This window comes from Gavia stellata, chromosome 3 (assembly GCF_030936135.1).
Source record: "Gavia stellata isolate bGavSte3 chromosome 3, bGavSte3.hap2, whole genome shotgun sequence".
In the NCBI taxonomy this organism is placed as follows: Eukaryota; Metazoa; Chordata; class Aves; order Gaviiformes; family Gaviidae; genus Gavia; species Gavia stellata.
This window is the reverse complement of record NC_082596.1, coordinates 13,449,750-13,473,336: the sequence shown is the minus strand read 5'-3', so window position 1 is coordinate 13,473,336 and position 23,587 is coordinate 13,449,750. Positions and strand designations below refer to the sequence as shown.

The 23,587-nt window shown below is 40.0% G+C and overlaps 1 pseudogene; it reads left to right on the top strand.

Moving 5' to 3' along the window:
* The first annotated feature begins 7 nt into the window (after positions 1-7).
* Positions 8-23,587, top strand: part of LOC132322104 (ATPase family AAA domain-containing protein 2-like) — a 33,601-nt pseudogene continuing 10,021 nt past the window's right edge.

Genomic DNA, 23,587 nt, shown 5'->3' with positions numbered 1-23,587 from the left:
GAGATCAATGAGAAAAAACATGCCGCCCTGTTCAGACTCTAGCTTTGAGAGAAGCATGGAAATATTAAGTGACAATGTCAATCGAAGACACTTTACGAGGTATTGTATTTCTAGGTGTCCAATCTCTGTTCAATTCATAGAATTAAAAGGAAAAGTGGAAGCATGCACAATGAGTCACGTCATGATAAATCGACAGCTAAAAATCTGCGGGGGAGTATGATTATGTTAATGTCAGTGTCTTAGAACCAGAATCCCTCTTCTTAGTAAAAGTCTTCTGCTTGTATAAAAAACGTGCATCTTTTCCCAACTCCTTTGAGATCTCTCCTCCGCTTTGGTTACTGAGATGTTATTTGCACTATTGAGACTTCCAGATTAGCCCGTTAGGAAACTTGCGTCCTTACCGAACTGTCTGCATATGGTACGCAGCAGACTTGGGATCTGAATCCTCAGTGTGGTCCACAGGCTTTTCTTTGCATGATGTGGAGCACTGGATTATAAACTTGGTCAGGTTCCCTAGTCTTGATGGGGAACAGGACAATACAATACTTCTATACAATATTCTAATACAAGAATTCTTTTCTTCTTTCTCTCCTCTGTTCTCTTTCTTAATGTAGGCGGTTGGCAAAGCCAAAGTCAGACCAAAAAAAAGAAGAATATAAAGAAGATAAGTAGTGGTAACTCCCTAGGATTCCTCTTTAGTCTGGTTTCTGAGAAGGATTGCGTTTGGTCACTCCATCTATTTAACTTGGCCACAAAAACTTCTGAACTCATCAACGCAAAGCAGCTGAAGTTGTGAAAATAGATAGTGAAAAGATAGTGAATTTCCCATGAGTTTTACGAAAAGAGGTGGGTGAGAATAGGAGGATATGCTATTAATTCCTGTCAGGCTTGGGGAGAACACGGCGTGAATTCCAGCCTGCTCTTAGGCACTAGTGCCTGAGAATCTGTTCCTTAGCTCAGGTTTCTTCGTGACACGGATTTCCTGGAGTCTGCAGGACACAAATTAATTGAAAATCGTTCTTGCAAATAGGAGGCAATATTTGAGTTAAAAAGTAATTCAGTCATGAGGCGCACAAACCCGCTGATGTGGGGAAGGTGTCACTGAAGTTCAGTGATTTACCTTGGAACTGAATCACTGTGCTGAGTACACAAGCAGGCTTGGTGCTGTGAGGCTGCTTGCTGGCAGCCTGGAAAATCCGTTATTTCCAGGCAGTGTCCTGCCAGCCATGGATGGGCTGAACGCCGGAAGGGGCCTGAAATGCGCTTTGTGGGTAGTAATTCAAGTTCTCATTGTGCACTACTTCCTCACTGACCTCTCTTAACTGTTTTAATGATAGTGCAAGTAACAGGCCCGTGGCAAAGGATGCTGTGTGGTAAATACTGGGCAGATCGTTTTTAAAGCAGGCAAGCGTTTGAGTTCTTTGGTATTTGGGAGTTTATCTTGAGACGTTTCTTATCTTCTAGAGCTTTTGTGTCAGGATGCAGAAAATGAGTGGTGCATGCTTAAACAATGGACTAAACCCACGCATCTTAAGAAGAGCCTTCCCACATAAATAATTTTTTTTAAAAACTCTTCGACACAATTTTACATGGATGGAGTAAAAACACCTTAGAGAGAGGTATTTGTTGTTTCCACTTTTCCAGAAAGAAGTAACTGGAATGAACTTGCTTCCTGCATGGAACAAAAGTTGCGTGTTTGTTTTCATCAGATTGGCTTCCCAGTCTCTTAAAAAGTTGCTATACAAGTCATGCTTTTAGGTAGGTAGTTTAAACATAATTAATTTAAGTTGAATGCTGTGGCCATGACAATAACTTCCAATTCGGTATTTAAAGAAAAAATCAAGCCACTGCAGATTTTTTTACATTTTACTAGAGCAACGGTGAAATAAAGGGAATGACGTATTTTCTGTCTCAAAATATTTTACACATTAATGCATTGTAGTCACGAGAACACTGAAGACCAGAGCTGATGCAAAAGCTGCAGAACAAGTCCATGAAGAAAATGGGGATTTGGAGGTCCGCCGAAGCTGCAGACTTCAACAAAGTCGTTACACCACTACAAATCAATCTGTTTTGTTCAACAAACTTATAACAAAGTAGGTGGTTTTTTTTCATGATCTTACAAAGCTACTAAAATGAGCCTTACTAGCAAGCCTTTCTGCTATGGCATAATATTGGCTAGGGACTTTCTCCTTCTTTTGACAACAGAAAAAGGTATTGTTATTCCTGGCAGCAAGAGCTAAATGTATTCAGTGGTCAGGCTGAGACTTCCCTACGTGCCCTTACGTGTACGGTACATCCGTGTGACAACTGCTGGGCTGCAGGTGCCTTCCATAGTAGAGTTCCACCAGGGTGGTGCTTCTTGGAACTTCCAGGTTGTTACTGGCAACCTCTGCTAACATTCCGTGGTCATTGATCAGGTAGGGTCTCCTCCTCTTCCTCTGCCTGCACTGGTATGTCCTGTAATTATTGTTAATACATTGATTTGTGTAAGGTGTGGGCCTTTGTACTTGGCAGCAAAACTGTTTAACCTGTTTTTTGGAAATAGGTGCTTGTGGCTTCTTCATACGAGAGCATCTTTTATGTATGGGCTCGGTGGGTTTATGTGTTGTCTTGTGAACCAAGAAGATCACTTTACGTTGTGACTTTCAGTAGATTTAACTTGCCCTCTAAATGAATTTTCTTAGCATCAGAAGTGCCTTCATTTCTAATTAACTTTTCTTCCATGCTTATGAATGTTCTTATAATGCTTGGTTGAGTTAAGATACTGAGGCAAGTTGGATAAAGCCCAAGTGAAGTAGTCCTAGTGTTTCTGCCTGTCTGTCCATGGCTTAATTCTCTTTGTGAAGCCCAAATGGCCATTGTTTTCGGAAAGGTTTGCAAAGTGTAACAGCAGTGGCATGTTTTTTCCAGCATGTATAGTCATGGAAAACCAGCACAAAACTTAGATTACAGTTAAGAGAAGAAGAAGCAGCCTGTTGTCTGAGGAAGGCTGTGAACTGAAAATTACTTAATGCTATCATGCAGAACAACTTAAGTGCTATTAAGAACGGCCATAATTTCTTTCTGTTGTCTTACTATGATCTTCAGAATTCTGATTTTTCTCTTGCTTAAATGGATTTTTTTTACTGTGCTCCCCGAGAGGGAAAATAAACCTGAAAACAGTGTATTTTTGCAAATCTCAAACGCTTGTTCTTAAATCTATAAAAACCCTAAACATTGGATCTAATTTTTAAGTAGTGTTTAAAAACTTGGCTGTCAATGATTCTTGCTTAATGAATACTGTATTAAAATATCATATTGAGTATGTGTACTGTTTTAAATGTTTTTTTTTTGTTCTTCCCTATCTTTGCTCTTACATGTTAACTTTTTGTCTTAGTACTGCAGAAGCAGTCTTGCAAAAAATGGGTGACATGGAGGAAATGCGTAGGCGACGAATGATGGAAGACCTTGGGGTGTTCCACGATGCAGAAGAAGTAGATACTAATTTATTTTACTATTTTTATATAAGTAGTGTACTTCACGTAGGGGAGTTACGTAGTTGTAATTTTAATTGAGCTGAAATAAGTTCTTCCAAAGAATAGCATAGTCTAAAATAACATTTGGTTTTGCTCTCTAATTATAATTTAACATCTTACTGGTATGATCATGCTACAGATATGCTCTAAGGGTGAAGGAAATACCTTCTTCAGAAGACATGAAATAGCAGCGATATGCTGAAATACATGTCTTATACTATGCTTTCTGAATTGCCGTACGATTTTTGAATGGACACTGTTTACAAACAGCTGTTGCAGGGCTTGGGTTTTCACTTCAGGTCTTACTGAAAGCTGAATTCATTGGTGCCTGCTTTATCTGTTTGTTCTTGTGCCAGCCTTGCCTGTGAGCTTTAAATAGTCCGCTGTCCTTAGAGGAACTTACGTTAAAATTATATACAGCAGTCATATTTCCTCTGTCTTAGTTTTGCTCTATTAAATTAAGTTCTTCTGCTGTCTTGTTGAATGACAAGCACTTCATTTTTTAAACATCTTCATAGCCTGCTTTCAGAGTTTTTTTTGTTTAGATCTGAATTCCTTTTTTTTAATGAAACCGGAATTGTCCATAGTACTTTGTATATCATCTCTCAAATTCCTGTACGAATTTTATTTTGTCTGCTAGGGATTGCTTTGTCCTGGGCTCTGCCACACTCTTGGATTATTAACCTGTAATTAACTGATACCCTCAGTTTTGTATCTGGATAAGTATTTAACTCTCACATGTATTAAACCCTATTTTAGAGCAGAAATTCTTGTTACTAATTCTGGATGCCAGAATGATGTTCCTGTTCTCTCTTCCCGTACCTTAATTTAATCTTTTCTGTCTATGGAGTGCCTTGATAATATTACTCTGTAGGCAGGAAATATGCCTATGTCGGGTTTTCTGCATATTTGTCACTGATCTTTCTCGTTTCTTTTGATTAGGAAAACCTCGATATGTACTCCCGAGGAGAGAAAGAAATCCAAAGAGCTGCTGAAGAATTAGCTGATAATCAAGGTGGCACTGTAGATTAGTTCTGTTTTAAATTTTCTTTACTACGCTGTAGCCAAAAGCCTTGTCTTAACCAACTGAGATGAGCTGAACTACTCGGTATTTTTCATCTCTTAAAAAATCTATATTGCTGTTGACATTACAAGTCACGGACTTTAGGGCAGTACTGTAGTGAGCTCAGGACAGATATTCAGAGAAAAAAAAACCCAGTGCTTTTCCAAAATGCTTACAAGATAAAAGGCAAGAGATGGCTGTGGACAGGTGGGAATACAAAGGAATGGACGTTATTACTCAGAATGAGAAAGAGGGATCTTGCTACAGCAGCAGCATGACAGTTTTCACGGTTTTGAGCAGCACGGCAAGAGTTTTCAGGAAGTAAGGGACGCTGCCAGGCGTGTATGGAAAGCTCCTCCGGAGCATGAAGATCAGCAGGGGAGAGGATAGTGTTGTTCATTTCTGTGTTTAGCAGGTAGTCAGTGAAAGCTGCTGTCTGGTCCTGTAATTAGGAGCTGTCATCCCGGTACTCATCGGGAAATAACACGAGGAATCAGGTTAAATCGTAAAAGGCCATATTAACTTTATGTTTGAAGTGAGGGGGAAAAACTTTAAGGTTTTAAGGAGAATGATAGTTGTGATTAAGGCAGTCAGTCCAACGATCCTGGTAGGAGCTTTCTGGATGGAACAGAATGGGTCGAGACTGTACTTAAGGACAGAAAAGGATGTGGCGGTAGTTGAGCTGATGGGTGCTAGGTTTTGTGGTAGACCTCCTCTGCACACCCCCAAAGGAGCTCAGAGAGACAGTGGCAGGAGGGGGAGCCCAAATAATACCCCGCCGGTCTACTCCCAGGGCCATCAGCCCATCAAAGTCCTATCTGCACAAGCCCGGAAGAGCACAGGGGTGCACGACGGCAGGCAGGGACCCAAACCAAGGATTCCAGTCAAGGAGGAAGAGCCACCTTGTCTGGGCCCGTCCCAGGGCTGTCCCAGCGGAGCCATCCGCCCCATCCACCCCAGCGTCCAGGCGTGAAACCCATCTGGATGAGTCATCGGGGGCAGCTCTCCAGATCACCTTTCCGACTAAGGGGTTACTGCCTAGGGGTGGGACATACTGTGGGATGCAGGGGAAAAGCAGGTCACCCAGGACTTATGGGATCTTTAGGGCAGGAACCAAAGGCGGGACAAGGGTGGGGTTTAGGTGATCCTGGGAGGAACAAGAGTGGGAAAGTAGAGGGGCAAGGGTATAAAAAGGGCCAGTCATGTGTAAATAGTTGGCTGGTCAGTACGCTTGTCTGACTGTGCCCTGCACCTGATCACCTGTCTGACCATCAGACCATCAGAACTTGAATAAGAGATGATTTATGCAATACGCAGTGAGGGCAGTATCTTGGACATGTTACACAGCCTGTGTAAGACTTGACCACTGGCAATGGAGACCTACAAAAAGGTTCAAGCTAGATGCCCAGGTGTTAGTGAGCACTGGGGTGATCTTGTTCAGAGAACAGTCCGTGGCCTGTTCATGATTGAACCCGTGGCTCCCAGGTGCGCACCTTGGTGATCAGACCTCCTCTCTATGGCTTGGTTCAAGTGTGCGGATGTAGGGGTGCTGGGCAGGAGAGACTTGTAGAAAGTAATTATAAATCGTAGGCTGAATGAGAAAGAAAGAGTATGGGGCAATTCATTTGTGATCAAAGTGAAAACTCTGGAATTTCAAATTAGGAAAAACCTAAAATATACTTCTATAATTGAAATCATGCCAGGAAGGAGTGGGGAAAGGAAAGTGTGTCAGTGTTGGTGTAAAGAAGATGAGTGGAGCAAGGGGAAGGACTAGAGGAGCAGAAAAGCAGAGAAATTCATGCCTTTGTGACAGGAGCGTTGGAGTACCAAGGACTTGGGATGGTAGTGGTGCCAAAATAATTTTTCAGTTTTCCATGTGCTGTCTATATATCTTGTGTAATTTATCTTGCATTCAGAAAGCAGTGAGACCTTTTGGGGGGAAGAAAAAAACGGGTAGTGCTTTCCAAGGAATAAAATTTGACTTAATTTTAGTGAGCAGGTAGGTGAACAGAGCATGTACATTCCTCACCTGGTGTCCAGCTCTTAATGTGAGAGGGTATTATTAAGAACCTGCTAGATAATTATACTCTGGTTTTTGCATTCATACTGTCTTTCATGAAGAAACTTCAAGTTACTTTACAGAAGCTAGTGGCATAAACTGTATGCATTTGACATTGTTTTCCGATTGGGGAGGTTCACACCTGTGGCTTGCCCATTATTGCTCATGTAATCTGTGGCAGAGCTAGGACTTGGGAGCTAGATTACCATGCTTAGTCTTAGCACTGTAGAGTATTAAAAACATTTCTGTGAAACGCGTTCTCAAAATAACAAGAAATTAGTCTCTGAAATAGTGGTTTTCATAGGAGCTGCATCTTAGCTAAGCAAGATGACAGTATTGTTGTTACTAAGACTGATGAGACGTCACCCAGCAGTTTCAGCGAGGACACAACAATATCTATATGTATGTTCCTCTGTGTATTGTAATTTCTGGAATGTGTCTTGCATAAATTGGTCGTAAAGTTTTGCAGGTTTTCAGATCTATTGTGTCATTAACATGAAGGTAATAGTAAAACCTATAGGCATCTGTGCAGTGCATTTGGAATTTAGTATCATTTACAACAGTACTTAAACAGTTTAACGTTATGTCGATTTACAGTAGTTTCATCAGAAGAAAGCGAAGACACTCGAAAGCGTTATGACTTTCGACAGAGGAAAACTGTTGAGCGCTATCAAGCTCCACTGGAAAGTAGGTTATATGCACAGTTTCTCTTAAGAGCTGATTTCTTGCATATAAGTGAGTGACTCTTTTAATGAAAATATATACACACACTCAACTCCTATTTAAATTTATTACCTTCATTCTGCAGTTCAATTTTATTAAATGTATGTATCCTGTGCACATTATATTTCTTTGCCATTTGGCATGCTTCCTGTTGATCTTCAGTAAAAAATGACCTATGTATCCTTGAAAGAATGGTAATTAAACGGACTTGATAACCTTGCCCTTGTGGTTTTCAGTCCTCCTTAAAAAGTAGGTGCGTGTTTTTCCACTTCTACTGTGCGCTGATTTTAAAAAAATAAATCCCCCCTGCCCAAATCACTTGAAACTTCCCCTGAAATGAGAGATCGGTGAAACACATCACATTTTCTGCCTCTTTCCCTATCCTGCTTTCTCTTAAACTTGTTTGTAACGTTATTCTAAATTCTTTGCTTTCAACAGAACCAAGGAAACGTAAGATCTATTCTTCGGGCCGGTCTTCACCTGTCAGACAGAGATACTCATCTAGAAGTGCTCAGTCACAAGGCTCTTGCTGCAAAAGAACTAACAGGTTGGTGTATGGTTAGTGATAGTTCTTATTTATCAAGAATGCTGTCAGGCACATTACTGAATAATGCTTTCAAGGGGCAAGGGTTTTGAATTGGTGGTAGTTACAGATTAGTAGGATGATTATTGCTGTGGTAGTCTGAGGGTATAAAGAAAACAACTATTGGGGGGGAGACTACACTTTTTATTAGCCGTTAGATTTTTTTTTAAAATGCAGTATTTGTGGTCACTGCTGAGGTGATTATGGAGGTCGTGGCTGAGATTGTATAACTGAAATTCTTTTGTTCTGGAATTGAAGCCAGAATCTCACTCTGAAAATTTTAGACTCTTTAGTCTTGAAGGAGACCAATTATTTTCTTAAAACTGAAGATAATTTAGTTAGAGGGAGAGCCTGTATGGAAGTTTTAGTGGAATTTTTTTTAATCACTCAAATACTGATTCTGGTTTCTCTTTGGAATCAGTTAATGTTTCTGTATGAAACTATCATTAAACAAGAAAAATACTAAATGAAATTATAGATGATAAATGGCAATAGTAATGACAAAGGGGTTTTGGGTCCTGTAAGCAGCTGAAGCATGGAGAACGCTGTCTCTTGCTAGATATGAGAACTTTGCTTAGCATCCCTGAAAGCGGACAGTTATGGAAGGAAGGGTTTCTGAAGCCAGATTTTTAAATCGGTTAAAAAGGTTTATGTTTCACAGAGTGGGTACATAATGTTAAGTGAAACTCTATTTGTGTGTGAGAGAGAGAGATTGGACAAAATGAGTCATTTGTTTATGAAATTTATTTGCAAAAGAGTTAAACATTTTCCCTTCCTAAAAAAATTGAATTTTGCTGTCACAAGGAAAATCATGTAATGTACTTTGAAATCAGATTCATAAGGAGTACAGTGATCTGGAAACTTAATAGATCTCAAAGTAAATTCTGAGATACAATTCATGTAAATTTTGATATCACTTAGTCTGGACTTCAGTTTTTTTCACTTGTTTGTTTAAATGTTTGCAGACGGAGACACACAGTCCACAACAAAGATTCCACATCCTCTTCCTCATCTGATGATGAAGAGCATTTTGAGAGGCGTAGGAAGCGCAGCCGTAACGGAGATTCAAAAAGGTTAATGAAGTTGGAGCGTAGGGGAGGGAGAAATCTACTTGGGAGGAGTTTGCACCTGTCTAACCGTGAACTGTTATCCTCTTCATCTTGTACAGTTTCTAAATTGTGGCAATATTTAATCGTATCTCTTGGTACTGACGACTGTAACTGGACTCTCTAGAATTGGATTTTTAGAATTGATTTTTAATAAGCAATTTGATTTCTAGGTGGGAATGGGGGGAGGAAGACTTTTATGTAATTTTTTAATGTAAAACTCTACTGCTCCTGAGCTTTACAGTAGTTTATTCAGAAAGAAAACCATCGTCACAGAAAATGTTATAAATAGAGGAAATGACGGAGCTTTTATTACTTAACAATTGGTCTAGAAAAACTATTTTGATAACAATCTAAGAAACAGGTTTTCAGCCCAGTGTCTTTCAGACCTGTGTGTCTTCTGGCACACGCATCCCAAAGTCCTTGGGAAGGACCAGCAGTGGTGGGCAGCCTTTATAATGTTAATCCGCACTGAAATAAGTATCCCCTTGGGCTGTAACTTTTTGAATGTAGAAGCAAAAAATCTTTGAAAGATGTCACTGTGTTTTGGGGGGTTCTTTCATCACACAAATCGAGGTCAGTTCACAGTCTCCACCTAGGGAATAACTTGTTTGAAGCTTGCATTCATCTATGTGCTGTGTTGACTGGTGTGGATATTCGTAAGTGCTAAGAGTTGTTAAAATAAACCCAGTTTAATGCCTGCAGTGACCTTTTTCCTTTATTTACTCACAGACATTAAATATAAAACAATTTGAACAAGTGTTTAACTATTTAGGAAATTTAAGCTCATTTATAAGGTTTTCTGTGTTCACTTGCCATTATTATAAAAGCAAAAACCTTCTAGCTGCATCGTAAGTTAGAAAGCGCTTTTCTCTTTCTCCTTAATTCAAATCAGGTGTCTTCCACTAAACTTTCGGAAAGATGATTTGAAGGGAATTCACAAGGATCGAATGAAAATTGGAGCAAGTCTGGCTGACGTTGATCCAATGCAAACAGATTGTTCAGTAAGTATTTTTAGTTCATTGTGTCAGTGAGATGTTTCCAGTGTTTATGAAAGCTTTCAATAACGTGCTGTCTACAGCTACCTTGGTTTACAGTTTTCTCTCAAGCAGTTTGAAAATTGCCCACAGCATTTCCTTTGTGCTGACATACAATTTCTGATGGAACCTTATCAAGGTTGCAGCTTTCTTTAACATATAAAATGTGTTCTTTTGAATTTATCTTTAGGTACGGTTTGACGGTGTGGGTGGTCTTTCTGACCACATTTCAGCTTTAAAAGAGATGGTCGTTTTTCCTTTGCTTTACCCAGAAGTCTTTGAGAGATTCAAAATTCAACCTCCAAGGTAACAGACATTGTTTCATAGAGTCATAGAATGGCTTGGGTCGGAAGGGACCTTAAAGATCATCCAGTTCCAACCATCTTCCATGGACAGGGACACCTTCCACTAGACCAGGTTGCTCAAAGCCCCATACAGCCTGGCCTTGAACGCTTCCAGGGTTGGGGCGTCCACAGCTTCTCTGGGCAACCTGTTCCAGTGCCTCACCACCCACATGGTGAAGAATTTCTTCCTTATATCTGATCTGAATCCACCCTCCTTCAGTTTTAAAGCCATTACCCCTTGTCCTGTCACTACATGCCCTTGCAAAAAGTCCCTCTCCAGCTTTCCTGTAGGCCCCTTTCGGGTACTGGAAGGCTGCTCTAAGGTCTCCCCGGAGCCTTCTCTTCTCCAGGCTGAACAACGCCAACTCTCTCAGCCTGTCTTCATAGGAGAGGTGCTCCAGCCCTCTGATCATCTTTGTGGCCCTCCTCTGGACTTGCGCCAACAGGTCCCTGTCCTTACGTGGGGGGCCCCAGAGCTGAATGCAGTACTCCAGGTGGGGTCTCATGAGAGTGAAGTAGAGGGGAAGAATCACCTCCCTCGACCTGCTGGTCACCCATTTTCATGAGAATATTCAACTGAGGTATCAATAAGTTTCCATGCTTCAAAATTTTCAGGAGTGTTGATGGGGTTTTTTAGCAGTAGTATAAAGTAATTTCTTAAAAAGGGATAGAATCCAGGATATATGTAGGTTCAAAGATTTACTGTGTGGTGAGAATATACTTTAAAAGTGTCTTGCCTTTAAAAGGCAGGGTTGGAGTGTTTTTGTTTTGAGTTCTACGTACAAGTCAACTTCATTAGTTTATAAGCAGGAAGAAGGAATTACCTACTGGTAGTCAACTGTAATTTGTTTCTTGGAAGTCCAGTTGTCTCTCCCACCGACTCTCTTTTTTTTCAAGTGCTCAAGTATCAATTTTACAATTGATAGGACTTGCAACGAGAACCTTGCAGTGTTTGTTGTACTTAGCTATGAAATGAAATTATTAGAGATTAATTGTTAGCTTTACATATTCTTGGTCAGCAAAACTCAATCATGGTATATTGAAATATGACTTTTAATCCTTTGCTTTCAGTAACTTTAAAAGTATTACAAATAACGACAACAAAATCTGTGTTTTGCTTCTTTATTCATTTAAATTCTTTTTGAAACAGCAGTGCATTGGCTTTTCTAGCTGATGGCTATATTTATCTGGAAATGCAGAATACCATCCCAGCTTTAGGCTTCCTCCTCGTTTATCATCAGCAATGGGAGACCAAGTCCACTAACTTAAAGCTTTTTAAGGGAGAATCAAATGCTTTACTATCAAATCTTGCCTTTTGTGAAAACAAGAATGAATGTGCTGTGCATCATTGAAGAATGAACTGGTGATTCATAAGTTAGCCCAGTCTTAGATTCTGGGCTGAGGTTTGTTCTTGTTTGGCTCCACTGTGCTGTAACCACCCCTGTTAGTTTGTCAGCAGTTTTGGAGGTGTTGTTCTGGGACACTACGATCATTTCTCAAGGTTCTGTACATCTGCATTATCCTCTTTATTCATTTTGTTTACTGCCTTGTTGAGTTGTGTAGGAACACAAACCTTCCATCTGGTTTGACTTGTCTCACGCTTCAGCTGTTACCGCTCTCTTACACGTGAAGCGTAAGCTAGAGAGAAGAGTTGTGTGTTGTAGGGATGAGGGTTGTAATAGGTACTTTTCCATGATGTTTTTTTCTTATGTGAATCTTTGGTATTTTTAATTGCAGAGGCTGTCTCTTCTATGGCCCTCCAGGGACTGGAAAGACACTGGTTGCTCGTGCACTTGCTAATGAATGTAGCCAAGGGGACAGGAGAATAGCCTTTTTTATGAGAAAAGGTGCCGACTGCCTGAGTAAATGGGCGGGGGAATCTGAACGACAGCTTCGGTTATTATTTGATCAGGTAAGGTGGAAACGTGCCACGTGTTCTGCCCGAGTTGTAACTGTAGTTTTCTGTGGTCAATATTTTTAAGAAGTCACTCTTTTTTGGGTTTTGTCAGTTCCTTCCACTGAAACGGGATTGTCAGTGTTTCTTTTTTCAGTGGGTTTTTTAGGGGCTTGAAATCTTGAGATGTATTGGGAAAGATTAATAAAACAAATGAGAGAACCTCGCAAAGCAACACACACCCCCTCAAAAAACCATCAAACAGCCACAAAAAAGGTTTCAAGAGGCAAGAGACGGTGGCTTTAGATCAGAGGGAAACAGATGCAGGCTGAAAGCATGGTCATTTAAATTCATAACAGAAGCTTGCTTCCAGAACCTGTAATTGAATTAAGTCCTGGCTCTGTTCTCGGTGGTTGCCAAATAGCTGTAAAAACTACTGGTATGATTTGTTTCCTGTCACCCAGTCTCAGTGGGTTGACGTAGCTGCTGTCTTCTGTTACTCGTGCCACTTACTCCGTTAGCTCAATTAGTAGAGATCCCTGATGCTAGTTGGAAAAATCTAGTTCCAGTGACTTTCCAACCATGACGTTTTTCACGCATTTTCTCTTTAAAATTGTGCTGGTTTACTTATGTCGGTATTCCTGTGTTTTCATTCTAGGCCTACCAGATGCGACCTTCAATTATTTTCTTTGATGAGATCGATGGCCTTGCTCCTGTGCGGTCCAGTGAACAAGACGAAATTCATAGGTAGTACATTTTTTGGACCTACAGAGAAGCTGCTTGATCTTTGTGAAAAGAAGACCACAACCTATTTCACTTCACGTGACACATTCATTTGTCCTGAAAACTAGTAATTCAATGCTACTAAAATTCAGATGGCTTTTAAACAATAATTGAAAACAATTCACTAAGCTTGATAGCAGCACAAGACCTGTGTTACCTTGTCTGGTTTTTTGTGTCTTAAAACGAGTCTTTCACTAAGGAGCATCTCATCAATAAAAGCTTGTCCTTTTTGAGTGGTCACTGGAGAAGGTCATGTAAAACATAACAAAATTTACTAAACCAGTGAATGAAAATTATATTTTTCTGTTAGCTCTATTGTATCAACACTTCTGGCACTTATGGATGGGTTAGACAGCAGAGGAGAGATTGTGGTAATTGGAGCCACCAACAGACTGGATTCTATAGATCCTGCTTTACGAAGACCCGGACGGTTTGATCGAGAGTTCCTCTTCAGCCTGCCAAATAAAGAGGTCAGAACTTAAACTCAACCCTAATGCTAATGTGGCAAAGTCCGTCTTTGTAACAAAATCACATAACAGTGCAGTATCACGGAGCAGTTGAAGTCGAAATCAGTGTTGTACAACTTGGACAAAAGAGGGATGTCTGGAGAGACTGCGTTGTGCTGTGGAGGGCAGATCTGGTACTGAATATATATGACTAAGATGATTTCAACAAGTAGGTAGTTCTATAATTAATTTTGGTTTCACTGTGACTAGCCAAGAAGAGGGGATGCTGCTAGTCACTGAAATGTTTAAGTAAGGATCAATGTCTGAATTAGCTATAAATTACTGCTATCTCATCTGGAAAATGAAAGAAATGGTGTGCACACAAGAATTCCTTTTTGCTAACAACAACTTTTATCACGGCTGGTGCTGGAGCAACTTAAGATTTTTCATTCCCAAAGTGGTTCACGTTTGCTTACTTATTTAATCCAATTAGGCACTTTCACCCTGAAGCGCTCTTGCTCTCAGTTCTTGGTTTATGAATGGATAGTGGACGTACCTGTGTTGGACTGTTCCCAGGCTGGGTATCCTGGGAGTTACCGATAAGTATTTGGGGATCTGACATTCTTACTGGTACTCGTTAACAGCGACTTGGACAAAGATGTGAAGTACACTGCACAGGTGCAGGGCTTGGGAAGCTTCTAGTTCAATGGCAATAGCTAAGCAATGAAAAAATAGGTATATAGCAACCAAAAAATACTGGGGGGACGATAGTGTGCAAAACTGGAACCCTGTTTTTGTGGGTTTTCTCTGGCTACCACTGATATTCCTTTTTCTTTTAGTAGCACTTTTTGGAAAAAGCATAAAATGCTTATTGGATTGAAGGCTAACAGAAGTGCACTGAACAGTGTATTTAACACACACATTTGCCTCCAGTTTCTATCTGCTTTCAGGAACAGGAGAGGAGGTGCCATGAAACAGATATAATACACGATTCCCTACTGTGGAAGAATCCTAGAAATCTGCCATAATTAATCTGTGTACCAGGAAATACTTAAATGAAAGTCTTGCTAAGATCAGACACGAAGATAGGCAACATTTGACATTTTCTGGATCAGTGACAGGAGTTTGAGTCATAATTATTGTTCTTCTTTGTAGTAATTGTAGCAATTTGAAAGGTAGTGCTAGGACTGTCTTCCTTGAATGAACTGGCAGAAAACCAAATTTGATGAACTAATGAGCCTGTCATCATGAAATTTTGCTGAATTGGAGAGAACTGTCTTTGATGAAAAAATCTCTGTTTGCAGATTAAGTTTTTTACTACAGCTTTTTCCACAGGGTCATGAGGTGTCATACTTGGGAAAACTTACTTTTTATGGAAGCTATACATGCCTTTTATTTCACTGCAGGCCCCCAGAAAGAGTTTAATGTAACAAATTTAGAATTATTAAATTTCCTCCTTGAAAAAGCAGAGAGCATATTAACTGAACTTCAAAATACTTTGAAGTTTAGCAGCTAAGAAAAGTATTTTTATTAATGTGAGGGGGTTTTGTGTTTTGTTTTTTGTTTTTAAGAGAAAACTTAGGACAAACTAAAATGCAACCATTTTGTTTCCAGGCTAGAAAAGATATTTTCAAGATTCACACACGAGACTGGACCCCTAAGCCACTGGACATGTTTCTTGAAGAGCTAGCTGAAAAATGTGTTGGTAAGTTTGAAAACAAAGTCAGTCACTGCATGTGACTGAGTCCTAAGGGACCTGAGCTTGTACCAGGCAGCACCCAAGCTCTTGTGCCTTGCTGCAGAGGGAGGCAGCTGACACGCCTTGGGAGCAAACAAAGTTAGATGCGTCTTTCTTTTAATTTTCTTCTTGTCTCTCAGAACATTAAATAGCTTTGGGGCATCTTCCTCAGGAGTCAAGTTCTGATTAGGAGGCCGCTTCATAAGCGCAGGGTATCAGGCTGTGAGCCACATAACAAAACTTCTCTGCAGTTCAGTAACGCTTTGGATTATCTCTTAGCCTGTGAATTTTTAGCTGCATACAAAGTCTTTCAGTGTTGCACTTTGGAAACCTTGGCCTTGACTTCTCTGTTGCCTGAGACTGACATAACGTTTGATTCTTGTTTTGTTTATTAGGATACTGTGGTGCTGATATCAAATGCTTATGTGCTGAAGCTGCCCTCTGCGCTTTGCGCCGCCGCTATCCTCAAATATACAAAAGCAGTGAGAAACTGCAGTTAGATACTGCTTCTATTAAAATAACAGCGAAGGATTTTGTCATGGCTATGCAGAAGACTGTTCCAGCTTCACGGAGGGCTGCGGCTTCACCTGGGCGAGCACTATCACCTATTTCAAAACCACTGCTTGAAAACACACTAGCAAGAATTTTACAAGCCTTGCAGAGAGTATTTCCCCACGCAGAGCTTGCTCTGAAGAAGGACCAACAGCAAGGTATAACAATAGTACCCGCTGCTTTAAAATTCTGCCAAAGCAAAAACTTCCGATTTGTGCAATCAACATACAGAAACCTCTCAGCCATAATGACAGTAGGATTTTATAATATGCACATGCACGCCTTTATTTCAGGAATATCGTGCATCGTTTTTGTTCTGGATTCTAAACTGAAGTGCTGGCTGGGAGCTGTGAATGACTCGCAATACATAGGAGAGAACTATGCAGTCTCTCCTAGAGCACCCTGTTTCTGACAGTAGCTAATATCGTATTTATCATTTGTAGAGATGGATTTAAGGTTTAATGTGTGAGGCACCTCTTTCAAAATAGATGTTTAAATGGGGGGAGAGGGCATTTTTACATGAATGCTTCTAATTCCTGTGAAGAATGTCAGAACCACAATACAAGTATAAGTGGTTTAAGCTAAATATTGTTACATATATTTAAGCGGTTACATATATTTAAGTGGTTACATATATTTTAGTGGTTTAAGCTAAATATTGTTACAAATATTGTTACTCGCTGCACTCCTGATTAACGGAGATCCATGAATAGTTAGTTATTATCCTAATCCCTGGAGAATATCCTACCCGTATTACTCCCAGTAGAGCTGGTAGATTGTTTGCATTGGTAGAAGAGGCAGAAACCCACCAACAATATAAAAGCAGAGAGGCTAAGGGATTGGTAAGTGCATCCCGTCTCCGTTGTCGGCCTTTCATTATCTCTTCCTTCGGTGATCTTTGAGGAGCCTTATTTAGAAGATGTGTTGGTCTGTATATTCTGACTCACTAGTCCTAGACAAAGGGAAGTCTGTGGCCATCATGTTCACTTAATTTCCCCACATCCAGTGGGGGAACCTGCTCCAGAAAGAAGTGGCCTTGTTGGGTTTTTCATGGGTCTAGGAACTACAGAAGTTCCTAATCATCTTTATTCTAAGGAAGAAACCTCCTGTTGTTTTCACCAACAGAGAGATAATACCTTATGCAAATCATGCGATGTAGGACAGCTTTGTAGAGACTTGTGCAATCTCCTTAGATCTGTGGTAGGATAAACTCTTCAGAAAACAACATTCTGCATGTGCCCTCAAATGAAGAAATGCAATATAAGGGGTCTCCAGCACTGATTTAGAAGCTGTCTTAATGTGAGAGCAAGATATGGACTATTCAGGAAAGTTAACAAACCTCTCTTGTCTTTCAGGCAGTTTAAATCATATTTTAAGAAATTATGCGATTGACAGTGATGAGGAATCACCATCAATCTTTGAAGATAAGCCAACTCCTAAAATGCCTGGTAGACAAAAGGAAAAATTCCTCAATTTTAGCAGGTACATATTTGTCCCCTTTATGTTTGCATTATTACGATGGCCGTGTCTGTAAACAGTTTTGGTGTGAGGGGTGGTGGATGAAGAAGTAGAGGGGAGGGGTGTGGGGGGGATGATCAATATTTGCAAGAAGTATGCGTGAAGATCCAGCTGGGTACTGAGGTTCTAATGGAGTACACTGCCATAACCCATCAAACTGAATGGCCCAGCCCTCTTCTCCTAAGTCAAAGTGGTCCACGGACTGTTAGAATGTGTTGATTTAATCCATGGTATTCCTTGAAAGACTCAAGACCAAAGAAATGTGCTGCCTGTCCTTTCAGCTAAAAACCCCTACAGATTCGTGTAGACATGTTTTGCCCTTCTGATTTCCAGGATTGTTAAACCAGTAGCCAATTATGTAGCAGAAACAGAACTGAGAAATGGCTTGTTAAAACACTGTGAGAAAAACTTAAACAATGTCTGCATTTTGTACCTTTAACAGACTAAGTTTATGTTAAGTTTTTAACATTTTAATGTGGAAGTCATATAAGCCAACAGTTGAAAAAACAGATTATTGTCGTCACTGGTGGGTCAGTCATTTTTCTCACTTTCTATTGCTGTGCTGTCCAGAAAATCTTCTGACCTGCTGAGCTTGGTTAGGTCTCTAGATCTTTGACTTCAGCCAGTAAAGGTACAACAGTATTGTGGTGGAAAAAACGAATGCTCTTCACAAATGTGTTTCATGCTAGTAAAGCAGGATTACTAGGAAATTAATACACAATTCAAAGATGAAACATTAGAATGACTGAATAAAATAAATAGAAATCTTAATACATATTCAGTGTACTGCTGTAATTTAACCAGTCCAATTGTGTACTTCTTCAGATACAGCTAATGTGTTTCAGTGCCCACGTTAATTTTTTTCTAGAAATGTTGTTCTACTCCTTCCTTCCCATTATCTCCAGTAACTATGGCCAAATTTCAGCTCAACTAGGCAGATGTAGAGATCTCACAGTTACTTAAACTCAAGACCTACTCAAAATCAGTGTCTACAGGCAGTGAGGAGATCCAGATTGCCGTGTGCTGAGAGATAGAATTGTTATTCTCCCCCATATCGGGTTACTGATGAGTTGTCACGTGTGTATTTAGCTGGACAGTCCCCCTGTATGATTTAAGAGCCGTTACTTAACCCAGCCAAAGGAACAGCAGACATGCTGGGGATTGGCAGGATTTCTTAGGGTACAAGTTTTTAAAAAAGAAAATGGGCTTTGGTAGTGTTCCTGATCACAGACCAGCTTATTATTTGCTGGAACATGGAGAGTATTTACCGAAAGGAAAAAAAAAAAGACAGACAGGTGTATAGGAAAAAACCTTATCATCTATCTGTGTGCCTATTCATCACCTCATTTTTAAACTTGTTTTCTTCTTCCTGTTCTAGAAATGCTTATTACCAGCCAACATCTTGCAGGCCACGGTTCTTACTAGTTGGAGAGCCAGGATACGGGCAAGCTTCTCATTTGGCACCTGCAGTAATACATGCCCTGGAAAAGTTTCCAGTCTATACACTAGACCTATCTGTTTTGTTTGTTAGCATCACATCATCGGAAGAAACATGTGCACAGGTACCTTTTTTCCTCTTTAATCTCATAGGATTCATGAACTGTATATAAACTAGTAACGTAAGCAAAATTCATTGTTAATGGAGGTGGCCTGGTTTGAATGTGCTGTTATGTTTACTTCTGTCTGAAAAGCCACTTTTCTGCTAGATCAAATGATACCAAATGAGGATGTCACATGTGGCCGTATCTTTCATTCCAAAGGAATGGAAAGTGAGGATGTTGCTAGCAGCTCGGGAAGCTGGGAGGTGCTGCTAATAAACCCCTCTTTATAGCAAGAAGTCCTCCCCACCTCGGTGGGATCCAGAAAGTTCTTTTCATTGCTGCTTAGGAATCTGTGCTCCCAGTAGATGGCTCTGCATCAGCCTGACTGCCTGTCATGCACTTTTTGTAGCCTTCATTTTCATTATATTTGTAAGGCAATCAAGCTTTTGGGGAAAAGAAGTGTTTCTTTTTTTATATATACATATACAGCTTGTACTGCTGCAGTATATGCAGTAAAAGCGTTAAAATTCATGGAACGCTTACGTTTGTACACCGGTGTGTTTTTCTTCTAATATAAATTAAATATAAGCAGATGTAGTGCTGTTTTCCTTTTTACTTTTAGGCAGGAAATCCGTTTCGTTGTTTGGCATCACTGTATTGAAATATTTTCACCTTTAGTAGCAGCATTTGAGAGCTCTACAAGTAAGGATGGACATGTTACATGACCGGATACTCATTTGTCACATAAGAGGAACAATTCCTTTTGTGTTATGTGATGGTTGCACCTGCGGTCATGTAACTAGCACGTCTAGTCACTGCCCGGATATACCACGTGCACTTCCCATCTTGTGACAGGAACTCCCTGAATATTGATAATCTGAAAGGGTGCACGGAGAAATTTGTCATGTGAAAGGACTGTTGCTGCTTCCCTCAGGTGGTAGATGCACGTCCTCTTCTGTGATTGAGGTTCCATCTGTAGGCAATGGCTTGTGGTCTTCCAAAGCACGTAATCTGGTCTGATTGACAATGAGAGGCTGTGAGCGATTTAGCTATTCAGGCAGCTATTCAGACTGGTCACCTCTTATAAAATGTACTTGACGTTATGAATTGTAACCAGGCTTCTTTTACAGTGTCAGCCCTCATCTTTTCACATAGGTCTTTGCTTGTTCAAACCGTGCTTCAGAGTGACTTGGATATGTGCCCGCTCTGAATTGAAAATGGTGCAGTCAGAGTCGTGTAGTGATTTACCCAGGCTAATACATCTTGCTCAAGGGTTAGTCTTGTTTTCTCAGGCACACCACCACACCAGCTGAGTTGTGAGGCTCTTTAGGCGTTACCTTACACCTAAGTAGTTTTGAAATCAGGCAGAGATTCAGGTCAGTTTCTGTCTGCGTAGCAATGTCCATATTTGAGTAAAGTGAAAATTTTACCTTATTGTTAAGGAGTTGTTCTTTTGTTGGATTGTTTTGATGTTCTGGCTGCATGTACTCCTATTTCATAAGATAGTTTGACTGACACGTAGTTATTTATTAGCCTGTTCTACGTGGTTTAGTTTTCTTATCCAAGCTTTCATTTTACCAGTTGATGCGAGAAGCACAAAGAACAGCACCAAGTATCATTTATATTCCACATATCCATTTGTGGTGGGAGGCTGCTGGAGCTACACTGAGAGCTACTTTTACAACACTACTGCAGAACATTCCAGCATTTGCTCCAGTTTTGCTGCTTGCAACATCTGATGTGTGTCATGCAGATCTCCCAGAAGAGGTATTTCTGTTGATACTTTCCTTACTTTTTTTATTCAGTTTTTTGTTAATTTATAAATCCTTGAAGCATTGGAGTACTGTGCACTCTTAAGCAAATTCACACTGTTACTACTCAGGCACCCTAACCAGGTCTCTTAAAATTTGCTTAGACAAAGCAATGCTTGAAAGCATTTGCCTAAAGTGTTTTCTGAGTAAAGAGATTGACTTTGACCCAACTTTTTCCCCCTTCTCACACACTCATGCTTATTAGGCAGACATAAACATTTGCTTCAGACAATAATTCCAGTGACTTCAAGATTGTTAGGTATGTACTTAGTCAAGAATATACGGTGCTTGAAATGTACATGGGAAAAAGATACTTTTACTGAAAACATTTTTGCTGAAAAGTGAAAGATATTTTTACAGAGAAAGTACGATGGTCACACTCTTAATGATGGAATGTAACTTCAAATTTCAATTCTTTATTAAAAATTTCAATTTCTTTCTTCATATCGGTGAAAGCTTTACAAATCAGAAAGCTAAGTTCCAACTTCTGTTTAAGTAACTTGGAAATCTATTGTTAGTTGTATTTCTTAACAAAATTCACTAAGGGTATATGCTTAGCTTTCTAGGTATCTGAGAGTGTGCATTAAAGGAAGGTGTTCAAAATGTGAATATGCTGCTCTGATTATTTTGTCTCATTTACTGGGGGGGGAGAGAGGGGGTTGCCTAGACGTGTTTATCATCAAACGCTTTGAAAGGGCTTAACTTTCTACAGAAGTTTTTCTACGGTTAATAAATTCTTTCTAAAATAAGTATTGAAATTCCTTCCATACTTTCTGGTAGTAGAGATTGAAAAATGGAGTAAAACTTGGAAGTGTGCAGCTTTAGACACCTCATTTAAATTAATTTTAAAAAACACCACAGCACCTTACCAAAAAAGCCCACCCTTGTCTCCTGAATCCTGCCTGTTCCTTCTATAGCTGCCATAAAGATTCAAACTAAAGGACAGCAAGGCAGGTAAATACAAAATAAGCAGTCTAGGAGGTGGCGAATGTCACCACTTTTTATCAGTGTCTCATAGGGTCCCTTCATTGAGCTTTAACTCTAGAGGTGTTCCTTAGAGAAGATACTTTAATTTGCCATGCTAACCTATGAAAATCCAGCCTGTTAAGGCCAAGAAGGTACCTTTTCACAGTTTGTCTTATCAAGGTGATTATTCAGTTTAATTTGGGAAGGTACTCATCTTTTTGGAACAGAACATGAATTTGTGTGACCTTACATCTGAAATATCTTTTCTCCTCATGCTTTAGATAAAAGAATTGTTTATTAAGGATGATGAAGTGTTCAAAATCCAGTTGCCTAATGACGAAGAAAGAAGAACATTTTTTGAGGACTTAATTGTAAATCAAACTGCTAAACCTCCTGCATCAAAAACTAAGACAGGTGAGGATATTCGACACAGAAAACTTTGCTAACTGTAAGTTAACAGCTATACAGCATTTGCTTTGGTGGTAATTTTCTATCAATAGTTTTTCATATGCTTGTATTTGAGTACCGTAAATTGACTAAAAGTTTCTGCTTCTTTTAAGCTTGGCAGACATTGGAAGTACTGCCTGTAGCACCACCGCCTAAGCCTCCACAGCTGACAGAGGAAGAAATAAGACAGCTGGAGGAGCAGGAGGAGGATATATTGCGTGAACTTAGGATTTTCCTAAGGGATGTGACTCATAGACTTGCCGTTGACAGACGTTTCAGAGCATTTACAAAGCCTGTCGACCCAGAGGAGGTAAATTAGTGTTGATCTGTAATACCATTTTATCTGCGTGTATTCATAATTTCTGCGTGTTTCTATTTCTCAGAGTTTGTGTGCTCTTTAGAGGAAGGTTTGTCTTTGTTTTTAGGACCGTACTATTCTGATTTTTCAAGAAGCAGGAAGTTTGCTTTTCCTTTTGCTGACTCCTTGAGGCTCTCAAATGTCTGTTATTTGAGTTTCACTGAAAGCCCTGGGTTCCTTCTGAAATGCCTTCAGGACTTTAGAATATTTCAGTTGGAAGGGACCTATAACGATCATCTAGACCAACTGCCAGTTAGACCAACTGCCAACACAGTTCACTCATGAAAAGGCTTTGACATGCAGGCAGGTTACAGCACTGAAAAGCAGAGAGATCTCTTTCTTTATAATTATAAACAGTATCTATAGGACTGTTTTAATAAAGCCTAAAGCTCTTTAATTGACTGTCAGTAGTTTCTGTGAGAACAGGAGGAAGAACAGCAGCTTTTAAAATAAATTCTAAGATTCTATTCTCTGTTTCGTCTGGGGCTCCTCAGTATAAGATCAACCATAAGGGCTGTGTGGTTTCTTCTTCCTCCCATACGCTTCTTCTGTCTTTTTTTTTTTCCTCATTTAATGTATTGAATAAGTCTAAGCCAGGGGCATATACTTCAAAGTCAGCTGTCGTTTTAATAGAGCTTTGCATTTCAGCAAAGTCCTGTTCCCCTAAACATCCACTGACTTGTCTTTCCCTTTACTTCTCGTTTCTGAGATGTGAATAACCTAAACAAACCTAGATGTCCTCATCTATACTAGTCATTAGGCTCCTTTTATGGTCTGAGTAAAGAAATCGGCACCTCTCGGTCCAGTTGTCTCATGCGAAAGTAGATGCCTAGGACAGATACTTCAAAGGTGCATTCCTGCACCTTTTTCTTCCCGCCAACAGCAAAGAGAATCTCGGGTGACTCTACTGAGAAAGCTTTCTTTGCTGTGATTTTCTGAAGCGAAGTGAAATGAATCCCACTCTGGGTGTCTGCTCCCTTCTCTGCCCCACAGACCTCCCTGCTTCTTGTTTTTCCCCCTTCTGGTCTGTCTCTTCAAAGCCAGTTGAAATAGCCCTTCTATTTTCAAGCAACTAACAACTGGTTAATTTCCGTATCTTT